We start from the raw sequence: 20,275 nt of genomic DNA, 5'->3' as shown, positions 1-20,275 counted from the left end.
CTATTCACCAACTATTGATGCTGCCAAAGAAGCTGAAGTTGACCAGTTCTATGAAGACTGACAAGATCTTCCAGAACTAACACCAAAAAAAAAAAAAAAAAAAAATGCCCTTATCATCATAGGGGATTGGAATGCAAAAGTAGGAAGTCAAGAGGTACCTGGAGTAACAGGCAAGTTTGGCATTGAAGTACAAAATGAAGCAGGGCAAAGCCTAACAGTTTTGTCAAGAGAACAAGCTGGTCATAGCAAGAACCCTTTTCCAACAACCCAAGAGATGACTCTACACATGGACATCATCAGACAGTCAAAACCAAAATCAGCTTGATTTTATTCTTTGCAGCCAAAGATGGAGAAGCTCTATATCATCAGCAAAAACAAGACCTGGAGCTGACGGAGGCTCAGATTATGGAGTTAACTGAAGCTACTGATTGCAAAATTCAGGGGTAAATTGAAGAAATTAGAAAAAATCACTAGGCCATTCAGGTGTGACTTAAATCAAATTCTTTATGATTATACAGTGGAGGTGATGAATAGATTCAAGGGCTAGATTTGATAGACAGAGTGCCTGAAAAACTTTGGATGGTGGTTCATAATATCATTGTACAGGATGTGGTGATAAAAAACATCCCCAAGAAAAAGAAATGCAAGAAGGCAAAGTGGTTGTCTGAGGAGCCATTAAAATAACTGAGGAAAGAAAAGAAGCAAAAAGCAAAGCAGAAAGGAAAAGATATACTCAACTGAATGCAGAGTTCCAAGAATAGCGAGGAGAGATAAGAAAGCCTTACTAAGTGAACAATATAAAGAAATAGAGGAAAACAATCGAATGGGAAAGACTAGAGATCTCATCAAGAAATCTGGAGATATCAAGGGACTATTTCATGTAAGGATGGTCACAATAAAGGACAGAAACAGTAAGGACCTAACAGAAGAAGGAAATTAAGAGGTGGAAAGAATACACAGAACTCTACAAAACAGGTCTTCATGACCCAGATAACCATGATTGTGTAGTCACTCACCTAAAGCTGGACATCCTGGAGTCTGAGGTCAGGTGGACCTTAAGAAGCATTACTTTGAACAAAGCTAGTGGAGGTGACAGAATCCCTGTTGAGAAATTTCAAATCCTAAAAGATGATGCTGTTAAACTGCTGCACTCAATATGTTAGAAGATTTGGAAAACCCAGCAGTGGCCACAGAACTGGAAAAGGTCAGTTCATTCCATTCCCAAAGAAGGGCAATCACAAAGAATGTTTGAACTACCATACAATCGCACACATTTCACATGCTAGCAAGGTTATGCTCAAAATCCTTCAATCTAGGCTTCAGCAGCACATGAACCAAGAACTTCCAGATATACCAGCTGGGTTTCAAAGAGGCAGTGGAAGCAAAGATCAAATTACCAACATCCACTGAATCACAAAGAAAGCAAGGGAGTGCCAGAAAAACATCTACTACTGCTTCATTGACTACACTAAAGCATTTGACTGTGGAAAATTCTGAAAGTGATGGAAATACCAGACTACCTTACCTGTCTCCAGAGAAACCTGTATGCAGGTCAACAAGCAACAGTTAGAACCAGATATGGGAACAACTTATTGATCCAATTTGGTAAAGGAGTACAAAAAGGCTATATATTGTCTCCTTGATTAATTAATTTACATGCATGCAAAGTATATCATGTGAAATGCCATGCTAGATGAATCACAAGGTGGAATCAAGGTTGCCAGGAGAAGTATCAACAACCTCAGATATGCATATGATACCGCTCTAATGGAAGAAAACAAAGAGGAATTAAAGAGCCTCTTGTTGAAGGTTAAAGAGGAAAGCGAAAAACCTGGCTTAAAACTCAACATCCACAAAACTAAGATCATGGCATCCAGTCCCATTACTCCATGGCAAATAGAAGGGGAAAAAGTGGAAGCAGTGACAGCTTTTATTTTCTTGGGCAGAGTTCCAAATAATAGCAAGGAAAAATAAGAAAGCCTTCCTCAGCGATCAATGCAAAGAAATAGAAGAAAACAATAGAATAGGGAAAACAACAGAATAGGAATAACAAAAGATCGCTTCAACAAAATTAGAGATATCAAGGGAAAATTTCATGCAAAGATGGGCTCGATAAAGGACAGAAATGGTATGGACCTAACAGAGGCAGAAGATATTAAGAAGAGGTGGCAAGAATAAACAGAAGAACTGTACAAAAAGATCTTCACGACCAAGATAATCACGATGGTGTGATCACACACCTGGAGCCAGAATGTGAAGTCAAGTGGGCCTTAGAAAGCATCACTGTGAACAAAGCTAGTGGAGGTGATGGAATTCCAGTTGAGATATTTCAAATCCTGAAAGATGATGCTGTGAAAGTGCTGCACTCAATATGCCAGCAAATTTGGAAAACTCAGCAGTGGCCACAGGACTGGAAAAGGTCAGTCTTCATTCCAATCCCAAAGAAAGGCAATGCCAAAGAATGCTCAAACTACCGCACAATTGCACTCATCTCACACGCTAGTAAAGTCATGCTCAAAATTCTCCAAGCCAGGCTTCAGCAATATGTGAACCGTGAACTCCCAGATGTTCAAGCAGGTTTTAGAAAAGGCAGAGGCACCAGAGATCAAATAGCCAACATCCGCTGGATCATGGAGAAAGCAAGAGAGTTCCAGAAAAACATCTATTTCTGCTTCAGTGACTATGCCAAAGCCTTTGACTCTGTGGATCACAATAAACTGTGGAACATTCTGAAAGAGATGGGAATACCAGACCACCTGACCTGCCTCTTGAGAAACCTGTATGCAGGTCAGGAAGCAACAGTTAGAACTGGACATGGAACAACAGACTGGTTAAAAATAGGAACAGGTGTACATCAAGACTGTATATTGTCACCCTGCTTATTTAACTTATATGCAGAGTACATCATGAGGAACGCTGGGCTGGAAGAAGCACAAGCTGGAATCAAGATTGCCTGGAGAAATATCAATAACCTCAGATGTGCAGATGACACCACCCTTATGGCAGAAGGTGAAGAGGAATTCAAAAGCCTCTTGATGAAAGTGAAAGAGGAGAGTGAAAAAGTTGGCTTGAAGCTCAACATTCAGAAAACAAAGATCATGGCATCTGGTCCCATCACTTCATGGTAAATAGATGGGAAAACAGTGGAAACAGTGTCAGACTTTATTTTTGGGGGGCTCCAAACTCACTGCGGATGCTGATTGCAGCCAGGAAATTAAAAGCCGCTTACTCCTTGGAAGGAAAGTTATGACCAACCTAGATAGCACATTAAAAAGCAGAGACATTACTTTGCCAACAAAGGTCCGTCTAGTCAAGGCTATGGTTTTCCAGTGGTCGTGTTTGGATGTGAGAGCTGGACTGTGAAGAAAGCTGAGCGCCGAATAATTGATGCTTTTGAACTGTGGTGCTGGAAAAGACTCTTGAGAGTCCCTTGGACTGCACGGAGATCCAAGTCCATCCTAAAGGAGATCAGTCCTGGGTGTTCATTGGAAGGACTGATGCTAAAGTTGAAACTCCAATACTTTGGCCACCTCATGCGATGAATTGACTCACTGGAAGAGACTCTGATGCTGGGAGGGATTGGGGGTGGGAGGAGAAGGGGACGACAGAGAATGAGATGGCTGGATGGCATCACCGACTCGATGGACATGAGTTTGAGTGAACTCTGGGAGCTGGTGATGGACAGGGAGGCCTGGCGTGCTGTGATTCATGGGGTCGCAAAGAGTTGGACACGACTGTTGACTGTTGACAGTTGACTGTTCTGAGTACCTCGTGCTGCCAGAACCCCTGAGACCTAAGCAGCTACACCACCTCCACACCTGGCCCTCACAGGGGCAAACCCAAGTCCTCCAGGGCAGCCTCAGAATCAAACCTAGTGGGCGAACCACATGCAGAGGTAGAACCAAAACCACAGTTGAAACCCAGGGGCAGTGTGGCTAAGGAAGAAGACCCAAAATCTTTCCACCAGCTGTACAAGCTGCAGATTAAATCCACATGATCAATTAGGCAGACTCTTGTCTATGCAATATATAAAAGATCATTGAGAGCTCCCACAAAAGAAAATGCACTAGTTCTGATAGCTGTGGACATTGAAGGCAAGAATACACAGGAGTAGGACCAGATTAGAATCTGAACTGCCCCCACAAGTGGTCCAGATATCAGCACAGTGTTGGAGGGCATCCTAGGGAGGTGAGGTGGACTGTGACTCCCAGCGAGCAAAAGGACACTGACAGCAGTGACTCAAGAAAAACATTTATTATTCTTATGCTTTGACTTGTTCTATAGATTCTTTTGGATTTTTTTCCTTTTTCTCCCCCTCTATTGTAGCTGTCAATTTTATTGGTACTATGAAATCTAATTAAGCTTTTGAGATATATTTTTCCCTGTCAGTTCAGTTCAGTTTCTCAGTCATATCCGACTCTTTGCGACCCCATAAATCACAGCACACCAGGCCTCCCTGTCCATCACCAGCTCCCGGAGTTCACTCAAACTCATGTCCATCAAGTCGGTGATGCCATCCAGCCTCTCATTTTCTGTCGTCCCCTTCTCCTCCCATCCCCAATCCCTCCCAGCATCAGAGTCTTTTCCAGTGAGTCAACTCGTCCCTTGAGGTGGCCAAAGTATTGGAGTTTCAGCTTTAGCATTTTTTTATAGTTGTTATAAACCTTAGCTTCTGCGTTGGACTTTTGCTGTTCTGTGGAGTTTTCCCTTTTTTTTCTCTCTCCTTTTTTAATTTTAATTTTTAATTTTTAAAATCTATTTTTTTTTCTACATGTATTCCTTTGTTTGCTTTTCCTACTGTTCTTTTCCCCTTAGAGTTAATCTTTAATGTATATAAATCTTCTTTATCTATCTCTATTTAACTTTGCATATCTATTCTTTATTTTCTTTCTTTCCTTTCCTCTTAACATGTTTGTTAGTTTTATTTTCATGGCTTTATTCCCCAGTTGGCACCTTGCTTTAATTTTGTTTTCCAGTTTGTGCTTTAGTTAGTTTTGTTCTAGTAGATAAAATATTTGCTTTCCTTTGTTCACCAGGTTGATCTATTGTACTTTATTTTTCTTGGACTGTTTTGATTTTGCTTATGGGTGCATAAGTATAAATGTATATTCAGTCACAATGTTTATTGTTCTTATAAACTTCTGCCTCTATGTTTGGCTTTTGCATTTCTGTGGAGTTTTCCTATTTTCTTTTTCATTTTTCTATTTTCTTTTTTTATAATTTTAATTTTTAATATTTTTAAAACCTATTATATTTTTTCTACATTTATTCCTTTGTTTGCCTTTCCTACTGTTCTTTTTCCCTTGCAGTTAATCTTTAATATATATAAATTTTCTTCATCTACCTCTTATTGACTTTGTGTATTTATTCTTTCTTTATTTTCTTTTCTTTTCTTTCCTTTTAACATACTTGGTAGTTTTGTTTCCATTCTTTTATTCCCCACTTGGCACCTGCTTTAGTTATTTTTTTGTTTGTTTGTTTCCAGCTTGTGCTTTATTTAGTTTTGTTCTTAACTGGTAAATATAACTTTTTATTTACTTTGTTTGCCAGGTCAATCTACTGTGCTTTATTTCTGTTGGACTGTTTTGACTTTGTTCATGGTTGTATGTGTACCTATGTATATTCCATTATTTTAATTATTATTTGCCTGACTTTGTAACTGCCATTTGTCTGGGGTTCATCTTTGGTTTCTCATTTTTGAATATTTTAATCTCACTTATGCCATAACAAACCACCTGTAGAATCTTTGTTCCTGACCAGAGATCAAGCCCTGAGCCTTTGGAGTGGGAGCACTGACTCCAAGACCCTAGACTGCCAGAGAACTAACCCAAGGGAGTATCAAATAGTGAGAACACAAACAAAGGAAACTGTTTGAATACAAGACCCAGCATCACCCAACCACCAGCAGCACTCTGTGCAGGACACCTCATATAAACAACAAACAAAACAAAAATACAAACCAATCATCAGGAGACAGGATTACCACCTCACTCAGCCTTGCCCATCAGAGGAAAAACAAACAAAAGCTCAGCAGAAATCTCACCCTATACAAAGCTTACCCAAATCAGTGGACCAACGTTGCTGCTGCTGCTGCTGCTGCTAAGTCACTTCAGTCATGTCCGACTCTGTGTGACCCCATAGACAGAAGCCCACCAGGCTCCTCCGTCCCTGGGATTCTCCAGGCAAGAACACTGGAGTGGGTTGCCATTTCCTTCTCCAATGTGTGAAAGTGAAAAGTGAAAGTGAAGTCGCTCAGTCGTGTCCGATCCTTGGCGACCCCGTGGACTGCAACCTACCAGGTTCCTCCATCCATGGGATTTTCTAGGCAAGAGTACTGGAGTGGCTTGCCATTGCCTTCTCCGGGACCAACGTTAGGAGGGAAAAAAACAAAAGTAAGGAAGAATTCAACCTTGAAGCCTGGGAAAAGGAGACTTCAAACACATAAAGTTAAAAAAAAAAATGAAAAGTCAGAGAAATACTACACAAAGGAAGGAAAAAACTAGAAATACAGAAGTTCAAATAAATGAAGAGGAAATAGGCAAACTACCTGAAAAGAACTAAGAATAATGATAGTAAAGATGATCAAAAATCTTGAAAACAAAATGGAGAAAATGCAAGAATTAATTAACAAAGACCTAGAAGAATAAACATACAGTGACAAAGAACATAATTATTGAAATTAAAAATACTGTAGAAGGAATCAATAGCAGAATATACAAAGCAGAAGAATGAATCAGTGAGCTGGAAGATAAAATGGTGGAAATAACTTCTGAAGAGCAGAATAAATTAAAAAGAATGAAAAGAACTGAGGATAGTCTCAGAGACCTCTGGGACAATATCAAATGCACCAACATTCGAATTATAGGGGTCCCAGAAGAAGAGAAAAAGAAGGTATGAGAAAATTTTTGAAGAGATTATAGTTGAAAATTTCCCCAACATGGAAAAGGAAATAGTCAATCAAGTCCAAGAGGCACAAAGAAACTCATATGGGATAAACCCAAGGAAAAACACACCAAGACACTTCAGCAGAAACTGCAGGCTGAAGGGAATAGCAGGATATATTTAAAGTACTGAAAGGGAAACATCTACAACCAAGATTACTGTACCTGGCAAGGATCTCTTTCAAAGTTGATGGAAAAATAAAAAGCTGTTCAGACAAGCAAACGTAAGAGAATTCAGCACCACCAAACCAGCTTTACAACCAATGTTAAAGGGACTTAAATAGTCAAGAAATACAATAGAAGAAAAAAGAACTCCAAAATCAACTCCAAACAATTAGGAAAATAGCAATAGGAACATATATATATATATATATATATATATATATATATATATCAATAATTACTTTAAATGTAAATGGATTAAAACCAAAAGAAATAGACTGGCTAAATGAATACATAAATAGATCCAAATATATTCTTTCTACAAGAAACCCACTTCAGACCTAAAGACACATAGAGACTGTAAATGAGAGGATGGAAAAATAATATTCCATGCAAATAGGAAGCATTTGCCATTGCAAAGCTGGAGTAGCAATCCTCATATCAGACAAAATAGACCTTAAAATAAAGATTACAAGATATAAGAAAGGACATTACACAATGATCAAGGGATCAATCCATGAGGAAGACATAACAATTGTAAATATCCATGAACCCAACATAGGCGCACCTCAATACATAAAACAAACATTAAAAGACATAAAAGGAGAAACTGACTGTAACACAATAATAGTAGGATACTTTAACACCCCAATCACACCAATGGACAGATCATCAAAACAGAAAATTAATAAGGAAGCACAAGTCTTAAATGATACATTAGATGAGATGGATCTCATTGACATCTTCAGGACATTCCATCCAAATACAGAAGAATACATGTTCTTCTCAAGTGCACATGGAATATTCTCTAGGATAGACCACATCTTGGGTCACAAATCAAACCTCAGTAAATTCAAGAAAATAGAAATCATATCAAGGATCTTCTCTGACCACAATGCTATGAGACTAGACATCAGTGCAAGGAAAATAAAAAACTGTAAGAAACACAAACACATGGAGATTAAACAACACGTTTCTAAATAACCAACAGGTTATTGAAGAAACCAAAATGGAAATTAAAAAATTTCTTAAAACAAATGACAATGAAAACACGACAACTCAAAACCTGTAGGATGCAGCAAAAGCAGTTCTAAGAGGAAAGTTTATAGCAAGACAATCCTACCTCAAGAAACAAGAAAAACATTGAATAGACAACCTAACTTTACACCTAAAACAATTGGGAAAAGAAGAACAAAAAAATTCCCAAAATTAGTAGATGGAAAGAAATCATAAAGATCTGATCAGAAATAAATGAAAACGAAATGAAAGAAACAATGGTAAGGATTAATAAAACTAAAAGCTGGTTCTTTGAGAAGATAAACAAAATTGACAAACCTTTAGCCAGACTCATCAAGAAAAAATCAACAAAATTAGAAATGAAAAAGGAGCAGTTACAACAGACAATGCAGAAATGCAAAGCATTATAAGAGACTGTTATGAACAACCAAATGGCAATAAAATGGGTAACCTGGAAGAAATGGACAGATTCTTAGAAAAGTTCAATCTTCCAAGACTGAGCCAGGAAGAAATAGAAATTATGACGAACCCAATTATAAGCACTGAAATTGAAGCTGTGATCAAAAATCTCCCTAGAAACAAAAGCCCAGGACCAGATGGCTTCACAGGAGAATTCTATCAAACATTTAGAGAAAAACTAATGCCTATCCTTCTAAAACTCTTTCAAAAACCTGCAGAGGAAGGAACACTTCCAAACTCATTCTACGAGACCACCATCACCCTGATACCAAAACCAGACAAAGACAACACAGAAGAGAAAACTACATGCCAATATCACTGATGAACGTAGATGCAAAAATCAGCAACAAAATTTTAACAAACAGAATTCAGCAATACATCAAAAAGCTCATACACCATGATCAAGTTGGGTTCAATCCAAGGATGCAAGGATTCTTCAATATTCACAAAACAATCAATGTTATACACCATATTAACAAATTGAAAGATAAAAATAGCATGATAATCTCAACAGATGTAGAAAAAGCCTTTGACAAAATTCAGCACCCATTTATGATTAAAACTCTTCAAAAAATGGGCATAGAAGGAACCTACCTCAACATACTAAAGACCATACATGATAAGCCTACAGCAAACATTATTCTCAATGGTGAAAAACTGAAAGCATTCCCCATAAGATCAGGAACAAGGTGATCCACTTTCACTACTATTTTTCAACATAGTTTTGGAAGTCCTAGGTATAGCAATCAGAGAAGAAAAAGAAATAAAAGGAATCTAGATCAGAAAAGAAGTAAAGCTCTCAATGTTTGCAGATGACTTGATACCGTACATAGAAAACCCTAAAGATAGTATCAGAAAATTACCAGACCTAATCAGTGAATTTAGCAAAGTTGCAGGATACAAAATCAATAGATGGAAATTCCTTAATTTCTCTTTCTGAATTTTCATTGTTAGTATATAGAAAGGCAGGTGAATAGATGGAAATCACCTGCCTTTCTATATACTAACAATGAAAATTCAGAAAGAAATTAAAGAATCAATCCTATTCACCATTGCAACAAAAAGAATTAAATATCTAGGAATAAACTTACCTAAGGAGACAAAGGAATTGTACACAAAAAATTATAAGACACTAATGAAAGAAATCAAAGACAACATAAACAGATGGAGAGGTATTCCATGTTTCTTGGTAGGAAGAATCAATATTGTGAAAATGACTATAATACCAAATGCAATCTACAGATTCAATGCAATCCCTATTAAATTACCAATGGCATTTTTCACAGAACTAGAACAAAAAATTTCACAATTTATATGGAAACGCAAAAGACCCTGAATAGCCAAAGCAGTCTTGAGAAAGAAGAATGGATCTGGAAGATTCAACCTTCCTGACTTCTGATTATACTACAAAGCCACAGTCATCAAGATAGCATGGTACTGGAACAAAAACAGAAATACAGACCAATGGAATGAGATAGAGAACCCAGAAATAAACCCATGCACCTATGGGTAGATTATTATTTTGACAAAGGAGGCAAGAATACACAATGGGGCAAAGACAGACTCTTCAATAAATGGTGCTGGGAAAACTGGACAGCTACATGTAAAACAATGAAATTAGAACACTTCTGCTGCTGCTGCTGCTGCTGCTGCTGCTAAGTTGCTTCAGTCGTGTAAGACTCTGTGCGACCCCATAGACGGCAGCCCACCAGGCTCCACCGTCCCTGGGATTCTCCAGGCAAGAACATGGGAGTGGGTTGCCATTTCCTTCTCCAATGAATGAAAGTGAAAAGTGAAAGTGAAGTCGCTCAGTCACGACCCCCATGAACTGCAGCCAACCAGGCTCCTCTGTCCATGGATTTTCCAGGCAAGAGTACTGGAGTGGGGTGCCATTGCCTTCTCCATAGAACACTTCTAAAAACATTCAAAAAGATAAACTCAAAATGAATTAAAGACCTAAATATAAGACCAGAAAATATAAAACACTTAGAGGAAAACATAGGCAGAACACTCGATAACATAAATCACTGCAGGATCCTCTATGACCCACCTCCTAGAGTAACAGAAATAAAAACAAAAGTAAACAAGTGGGACCTGATTAAACTTAAAAGCTTTTTCACAGCAAAGGAAACTATAAGCAAGATGAAAAAGCAACCCTCAAGATGGGAGAAAATAATAGAAAAGGAAATAACTGACAAAGGATTAATTTCCAAAATATACAAGCAGATTCTATGACTCAAGGCCAGAAAAACAAACAACCCAATCAAACAGTGGGGAAAAGATCTAAAGAAACATTTCTCAAAAGAAGACAGAGATGGCTAACAAACACATGAAAAGATGCTCAAAATTGCTTATTATGAGAGAAATGAAAATCAAAACTACAATGAGATATCACCCCACAGTGGTCAGAATGGCCATCATCAAAAATTCTACAAACAATAAATGCTGGAGAAGGTGTGCAGAAAAGGGAATAGTCTTGTACTGTTGGTGGGAATGTAAATTGATATAGCCACTATGGAAGACGGTATGGAGATTCCTTAAACTAGGAATAAAACCACCATATGACCCAGGAATCCCACTCCTAGGCATATGCCCTGAGGAAACCAAAATTGAAAAAACACATGTATCCCATTGTTCATTGCAGCACTATTTACAATAGCTAGAACATGGAAGCAAGTTAGATGTCCATTGACAGATGAATGGATAAAGAAGTTGTGGTATATATACACAGAGGAAAATTACTCAGCCACAAAAAGGAACACATTTGAGTCAGTTCTAATGAGATGGATGAACTAGAACCTATTGTGCAGAGTGAAGACAGTCAGAAAGAGAAAGATAAACATCATATTCTAATGCATGTAAACAGAACCTAGACAAATGACACTGAAGAACTTACTTACAGGGCAGCAGTGGAGAAACAGACATAGAGGATAGACTTATGGACATGGGGAGAGGGGAGGAGAGGGTGAGATGTGTGGAAAGAGTAACATGGACACTCACATCACCATACGTAAAAGAGATAGCCAATGGGAGGGAATTTGATGTATGGCTCTGGAAACAGGGGCTCTGTATCAACCTAGAGGGGTGGGATGGGGAGGGAGATGGGAGGGAGGTTCAAAAGGGAGGGGATATATGTATGCCTATGGCTGATTCATGTTGAGGTTTGACAGAAAACAACAATATTCTGTAAAGCAATTATCCTTCAATAAAGACGGAAGGTTCTTAAAAAAATAAAGAAAAGAAGGAAATTTCTTTAACATCATAAATGCAATCTAAATTACTACAACAGAACCTACAGGAAATGTCATACTTAGTGATAGAAACTGTGCAGATTCCCATTCTTTACAAGGAAACAAAAAGTCTGCCTCTATGGAACTAGATCTGATAGACAGAGAGCCTGATGAACTATGGACAGAGGTTCGTGATATTGTACAAGAGACAGGGATCAAGGCCATCCCAATGGAAAAGAAATGCAAGAGAGCAAAATGGCTGTCTGAGGAGGCCTTAAAAATAGCTGTGAAAAGAAGAGAAGCCAAAAGCAAAGGAAAAAAAGAAAGATATAAGCATCTGAATGCAGAGTTCCAAAGAATAGCAAGGAGAGATAAGAAAGCCTTCCTCAGTGATCAGTGTAAAGAAATAGAGGAAAACAATAGAATAGGAAAGACCAGAGATCTCTTCAAGAAAATTAGAGATACCAAGGGAACATTTCATGCAAAGATGGGCTTGATAAAGGACAGAAATGGGATGGACCTAACAGAAGTAGAAGATATTAAGAAGAGGTGGCAAGAATACACAGACGGACTGTACAAAAAAGATCTTCACGGCCCAGATGATCACGATGGTGTGATCACTCATCTAGAGCCAGACATGCTGGAATGTGAAGTCAAATGGGCCTCTGAAAGCATCACTATGAACAAAGCTAGTGGAAGTGATGGAATTCCAGTTGAGCTATTTCAAATCCTAAAAGATGGTGCTGTGAAGTGCTGTACTAAATATGCCTGCATACTTGGAAAACTCAGCAGTGGCCACAGGACTGGAAAAGGTCAGTTTTTTATTCCAATCCCAAAGAAAGTCAATGCCAAAAATGCTCAAACTACCACACAATTGCACTCATCTCACGTGCTAGTAAAGTAATGCTCAAAATTCTCCAAGCCAAGCTTCAACAGTACATGACCATGAACTTCCAGACGTTCAAGCTCATTTTAGAAAAGGCAGAGGCACCAGAGATCAAATTGCCAACATCCGCTGGATCATGGAAAAAGCAAGAGAGTTCCAGAAAAACATCTATTTCTGCTTCATTGACTATGCCAAAGTCTTTTACTGTGTGGATCACAATAAACTATGGAAACTTCTGAGGGAGATGGGAATACCAGTCCACCTGACCTGCCTCCTGAGAAATCTGTATGCAGGTCAGGAGGTAACAGACTGGACATGGAACAACAGACTGGTTCCAAATAGGAAAAGGAGTACATCAAGGCTGTAAACTGTCATCCTGCTTATTTAACTTATATGCAGAGTACATCATGAGGAAGGCTGGGCTGGAGGAAGCACAAGCTAGAATCAAGATTGCCGGGAGAAATATCAATAACCTCATATATGCAGTATTACACGCTTATGGCAGTAAGTGAAGAACTAAAGAGCCTCTTGATGCAAGTGAAAGAGGAGAGTGAAAAAGTTGTCTTAAAGCTCAACATTCAGAAAACTAAGATCATGGCATCTGGCCCCATCACTTCATGGCAAACAGATGGGGAAACAGTGGAAACAGTGTCAGACTTTATTTTGGGGGGCTCTAAAATCACTGCAGATGATGACTGTAGCCATGAAATTAAAATACACTTGCTACTTGGAAGAAAAGCTATTACCAGCCTAGACAGCATATTAAAAAGCAGAGACATTACTTTGCCATCAAAGGCCCGTCTAGTCAAGGCTATGGTTTTTCCAAGGGTCATGTGTGGATGTGAGAGTTGGACTATAAAGAAAGCTGATTGCCGAAGAATTGATGCTTTTGAACTGTGGTGTTGGAGAAGACTCTTGAGAGTCCCTTGGACTGCAAGGAGATCCAACAAGTCCATCCTAAAGGAGATCAGTCCTGAGTGTTCATTGGAAGGACTGATGTTAAAGCTGAAACTCTAATACTTTGGCCACCTGATGCAAAGAACTGACTCATTGGAAAAGACCCTGATGCTGGGAAAGATTTAAGGCAGGAGGAGAAAGGGATGACAAAGGATGAGATAGTTGGATGGCCTCACCAACTCAATGGACATGAGTATGGGTACACTATGGGAGTTGATGATGGACAGGAAGGCCTGGCATGCTGTAGTCAATGGGGTCACAAAGAGTCAGACATGACTGAGTGACTGAACTGAACTACATTTACTATCCAACATTATACTAAATGTCTTAATAATTCAGTAAGAATAAAGAGGTTAATATCTGAAAGAAAAAGTTAAAACTCTCATTATTTTGAAGTAATGAGTTATAACTTATAAAAAAGCTAAATGAAAAAGGCAATTGGCTCCATTTAGAATTTATTTAGGAGACTTGATATAGGCATTAGCCCTAAAATTGATAACTTTCTATTTATCAATATCCAATTATTAAATTTAATGTTTTAGGCTTACATTTTTTAACTTTTTACATGAACTAATTATAGACTCACAGAAAGTTATAGAAATACTACAGACAGTTCCCACATACTCTTTACTTTGTCCCAACCTTCTACAATAAGAATATTATAGCCAAACAAGGAAACTGATATTGGTATATGGTGTGTGTATACCCCTATGTCATGTAATCCCATGTGTAGATTCACAGAACCACCTTACAAACAAGAAACAGAACTAAAAGTTGCTCCTCATGCTACCTTGAGGAGATGTAGGTATAGATCTTACCTATCTCCTTCCCCACCATCCCTAGCTTTGACAGTAATTAGTTTGTTCTCCATCTCTGTAATTTCTTTATATATCAATGATGTTAAATAAATGGAATCAGATAGCATGTGACTTTTACAATTTTTTTCCTGTTTAGCATAATGCTCTTATTGAAAACTGGAATATTGTAATGTAAAATGTCTGGAAATCAGACTGTCTCTGTCCTTGGAGTCTGTTTATGTCGCTTAATGTAGATACAACTGTTTCTTTATTTAGTGACTTGTTTCGTGACTCCTCCAAACTATTCTTGTTAAAATGTACTATTTTGTTATATGTGGTCTCTGAAAAGAACTGTTCATTTAGCTTAGGTTCAGCTAGTATTTTGAAAGATTTCCTTGAATGCCAGAAACCAGCTGAGATTAGGGGGAAACAGAGAGAGAATCACTTCGAATACATAAATGTATCAAATTATCATGGTGTTTGTAATGGGAATAGCAAATTATTTTTATTAAAAAGACAGGTTGAATTGGAAAGCATATCTCCAAATATATGTTGTTACAGAGACATCTAAAGCCAGGTAACTCTGAAAGCACTGAAAGTTCATTATAAAGTGAGTCATTTTGATTATACTTAACCAAGATCATATAATTACCTGTGCACAAATAGAACCAGTTTAGAAAGGGGAAAATATCTAAATTAAAACGTATGCATTAGAAAATATATGAGGAAAATGAGCCAAAAGTTCAACTGAAAATGAGAAAAGTTATATCCAACACATGTGATAGATGAAGGGTAAGATTTCCTTAAGATTCTTAAAAGAGGATTAAGACTCAATAGAAGAAAATTTTTTTCAAGCAGATCATAGAAAGGGAAATATAAATGGATCTGAATACTTGAGAAGATGCTTAGTTTCATTCATTGTTAAAGATGTATAAATTAGTTTTGCAATGAAATATTACCTTTTACTTATCAAAGTGACAAAGATTAAGACTGGTAACAGATTTATTGAGAAATATAAAAATTTTGCTTTTAGTTCATAAGTTATGTTTTACACAAATTCCATTAAGTTATTTATAATATTTCTATTTCTAAATGTTTTCCAGGTACTGTAAGATCTGTAGAGGTATAGGTCTTCTTGATAGAAACCTATTTTCATGTCAGTTGCGTATTAATTACTTTGTGCTTTAGTTTGAATGCTTGATTATCACCATCATGTTAAACTATATCCCACATTTTCAAACCTGTGTCAAGGTCTCAAAAGGGATTCATTGATATAGTAGCATTACTATATAGTTCAAGGGAGGAAAAAAAGTGAAATATTACCAAAGTTAGTAAAACTGTGATTATGGCAATAAACTGTGATTGTGGCAATTACCCACAGGAAAACACAGATGCACAAAAGGAAAGTACAAATAAAAACTGAGATGATGATAATCAGAAAGTCTGACTTTATTTGGATGAGCAATCCATTTTACCCTTTTACAACGTGGCATTGTCTGCAGAAAACATGTCAAGTAGCATTCTGAAGCCAGTGAAATTCACATATCATTCTAAGACAAAGCAGTGTCTTTCCTAGCAAGTAAATTAATCTTTTCTCAGAATGTGTACAAAATGTTTTCTAGTATCAAGTTCATTCATTTCACAACAAAGAAGACTAAAAATAGAGAAGCATCATTCAAAATGTCATCCTTTCTAGAAAATACAAATTTAAGGGGCTGTACTGCCGAGAAGATAGCCAAACTAAGAATAAAATTAAAGATGAACATTGTGTATAAAAAAAGAAACAGCTTTGGGCTTGTTTTTCAAAGGATACTGCCAGACACAACACAATGACAGGGGTATTCAATACAGGTGAGCAGGGACTGCCATTCTGTTCATGATGATAGACACAACTTTACAACTATACATGACTACTGACAAAGTGTACGAATTTGTTCCTGGTATATGGGCAGTATATATACAAAAACCTTTCTGCTATACTCTTGAAACATATTAAAGAGTTGACTCCAAGCAAGTATTTTCTGAGCTGTGATGGAGACTGGAACAGCATCAGTAGTGAACAATGGAGCTGCACATGCAGCCTGGAGAGAAAGCACAGTAATGGAAGGTTTCCCCTGAACCATCGTGCTTCATATGCACAGAATATGGTAGGAGGGCAACCACATGCCTCCTGATCTTGATGCTTGGTTGAAAAACATAGTTACAATTATGAATATATTTAATTGAAGGGACTGTATCATTTTTCTTTTTTGTCTTTTACATTTTTTATTTAACAATGGGAAAGACTCTGATGCTGGGAGGGATTGGGGGCAGGAGGAGAAGGGGATGACAGAGAATGAGATGGCTGGATGGCATCACCGACTCGATGGACATGAGTTTGAGTGAACTCCAGGAGTTGGTGATGGACAGGGAGGCCTGGCGTGCTGTGATTCATGGGTCGCAAAGAGTTGGACATGACTGAGCAACTAAACTGAACTGAACTGATACTTGAACAACAATGTTCTGAGTTTCAGGTATATGGCAAAGTGATTCAGTTATCCATACATGTGTACCTATTCCTTTTCAAATTCTTTTTCCACTTAGGTTATTAGAGTATACTGAACAGAGTTCCCTGTGCTATGCAGTAGGTCCTTGCTGGTTATCTATTTTAAATATAGTAGTGTGTCAATCTCAATCTCAATTGTGTCTCAACGTGTCAATTGTGTCTCAGTGTGTCAACATCTCAATGTGTCAATGTCAACCTCAAACTCCAACCTATCCTCCTTCCACCCACCCTGGTAACCATAAGTTCCTTTTCTTGTGAGTCTGTTACCGTTTTGAAAATAATTTCATTTGTATCTTTCTTTTTTTTTTTTTTAGTTTCCATATGTAAGTAATATCATGTATTTGTCTTTTTCTGAGTTATTTCACTTAGTATGATAATCTCCAGATCCTTCCATATTGCTGCAAATGGTATTATTTCATTCAATTTTTTCAATCTGATATCTGAAGAAATATCCAATAATCATAAGACTATTTTCACAATAGTCTTAAGTCTATTTAACAAAAAGACTAATTTCACCTCAGACACATAGATGATACCAGCCTTACGGCAGAAAGTGAAGAACTAAAGAGCCTCCTGATGAAAGTGAAAGAGGAGAGTGAAAAAGTTGGCTTAAAGCTCAACATTCAGAAAACAAAGATCATGGCATCTGGTCCCATCATTTCATGACAAATAGATGGGGAAACAATGGAAACAGTGGCAGACTTTATATTTTGGGGCTCCAAAATCACTGCAGAATAAAAAAAATCACTGCAGATGGTGACTGCAGCTATGAAATTAAAAGATGCTTGCTCTTTGGAAGAAAAGCTATGACCAGCCTAGACAGCATATTAAAAAGCAGAGACATTACTTTGCCAACAAAGGCCCGTCTAGTCAAGGCTATGGTTTTTCCAGTGGTCATGTATGGATGTGAGAGTTGGACTATAAAGAAAGTTGAGTGCCAAAGAATTGATGCTTTTGAACTGTGGTGTTGGAGAAGACTCTTGAGAGTCCCTTCGACTGCAAGGAGATCCAACCAGTCCATCCTACAGGAGATTAGTCCTGAATATTCATTGGAAGGACTGATGCTGAAGCTGAAGCTTCAATACTTTGGCCACCTGATGCAAAGAACTGACTCATTGGAAAAGACCCCAATGCTGGGAAAGATTTAAGGCAGGAAGAGAAGGGGATAACAAAGGATAAGATGGTTGGAAGGCATCACCGACTCAATGAACATGAGTTTGAGCAAGTTCTGGGAGTTAGTGATGGACAGGGAAGCCTGGTGTGCTGCAGTTCATGGGGTTGCAGAGTAGGACATGACTGAGTGACTGAACTGAACTTATTTTCACAATGAAACACACTTTCTGTTCAGGTCAAAGACAAAATTTACTGATCACTTTCTAGGTAACAGACATTCTACTTGTCTCATTTAGTTCTCACCATAAACCCTACACCGAAGGTATTGTTCTTATTTTTAATAAGGCAATAAAGACATAGAAAAGTTAAACAACTGACTCTGCTTTTTAAAATACACCTTAAGATTTAAAAGAACTGTTTTTATTATATTAGTAAGTTAAATTTATTATGTACTTTATTTTGTGAAGAATAAATACAAGGCTTTTTTACAGTCAATACTGTTGCTGTTTCTTGCTTATTTGCTAAGTCATGTCTGGCTCTTTTGCTGCTCCATGGACTGTAGCCCACCAGAGTCCTCTGTTCATGGAGAGGCAAGAATACTGGAGTAGCCTGCCATTTCCTTCTCTAGGGTATTTTCCCAACCCAGAGATTGAACTCACATCTCCTGCATTAGCAGGTGGGTTCTTTACCACTGAGCCATGAGGAAAGTCCATAGTCAATACAGTTTTGTACAATACCTGAGAGGTTGAGATTGACAACCTCTCTTCATAGGTAAGAATTTGATCACAAAGACAGAATGTGAGAGAGATTCTGCTCCCTATAATAAAGGAAAATAGGCATAATTCTGAGGATACATTGAAATTTTGGACATGAATTCGAGCAAACTCTGGGAGATAGTGAAGGACAGGGAAGCCTGGCATGCTGCAGTCCATGGGGTTGGTTGCAAAGAGTCAGACAAAATTTAGCAACTGAACATCAGTGACAACAAACACACTGAAAATTTTAAAACTGACAATGTAAATCCCGACAAAAACAACTATCAAAAGAATTTCAGATAGTCATTGTCATGTATACAATCCCATGTGTATGTGCAAAGTTACTTCAGTCATGTCCAATTCTTTGCAACCCTATGGACTGTAGCCCACCAGGCTCCTCTGTCCATGGCATTCTGCAGGCAGGAATACTGGAGGGGGTTGCCATTTCCTTCACTAAGGAATCTTCCCCACCTATGGATCAAACCCACATCTCTTAAGTCTCCTGCATTGGCAGTATGTTCTTTAACACTATGTCCACTTGGGAAACCCAGAATCCCCACTACCTCAAAATTAATTTAGAAGGAAATAAAAATGCTCAACAAATACTCCATGTATCTGGAAAAGTTTAAAGACATTTCAAATAGCTACTGAGTGAAATGAGATATTATAACTAAGATATTTAGATCTAAACGATAATAAAACAGTTTTATACTGTTTTTTTACACAGCTTTTGCAATGCAGTAAAAGGGGTTTGATTCTCATAATAGGAAAAATGGCTGAAAATAAAGAAATTAAGCATCCAAATTAAGGAATTATAAAAGATTTAGTAGTCTACATGTAGCAGACTGAAAATGGCCAGAAATGTTTTTACATTCCTCCCACGGTGGAGGTGAGTGGTTGTCTGTGTTCCAGTCCTTTTAACCTGCATTGTTTCTTATAACTTCTTTGATCATCAGAGTAATGTGAAAAAAAACATGTGCCAGTTTTACATCTCAGAGACATAAGATATCATGTAAAAAGTTCAACGACTCTTCTGGATATGTCACACAAAGAAGCCCTTAGACTATGTGAAAAGCAAGATAAACTCAGCTGAGCCTAGCCTTCCAGCTGTCATTTTGAATCTCTAGATAATACCAGCCATCACTTGAATAGCAAGTGACCTCAGACAACACCATATGAAAAATAAGAATAATCCAGCCAAGCCCTTCGCAAATTCCTGACCCACATATTCAAGCACAAATTAAGTGATCATTGCATCTTAAGCCACTGAAATTTATGGTGATTTGCCATACATAAATAAATGAACAGAAATTGGTTCCCAGAAGTGCTGCTATGACAAAAAACTAAAACATGTTGCAATAACTTTAGGGGTCAGCAGCAGGTAAAATAAGCTAGAAGAACTAGAAGACACTA

Source organism: Moschus berezovskii, chromosome 18, assembly GCF_049115385.1.
Source record: "Moschus berezovskii isolate FMDL1 chromosome 18, NW_MosBer_1.0, whole genome shotgun sequence".
NCBI classification, from domain to species: Eukaryota; Metazoa; Chordata; class Mammalia; order Artiodactyla; family Moschidae; genus Moschus; species Moschus berezovskii.
Note: the sequence above shows the minus strand (reverse complement) of the source record.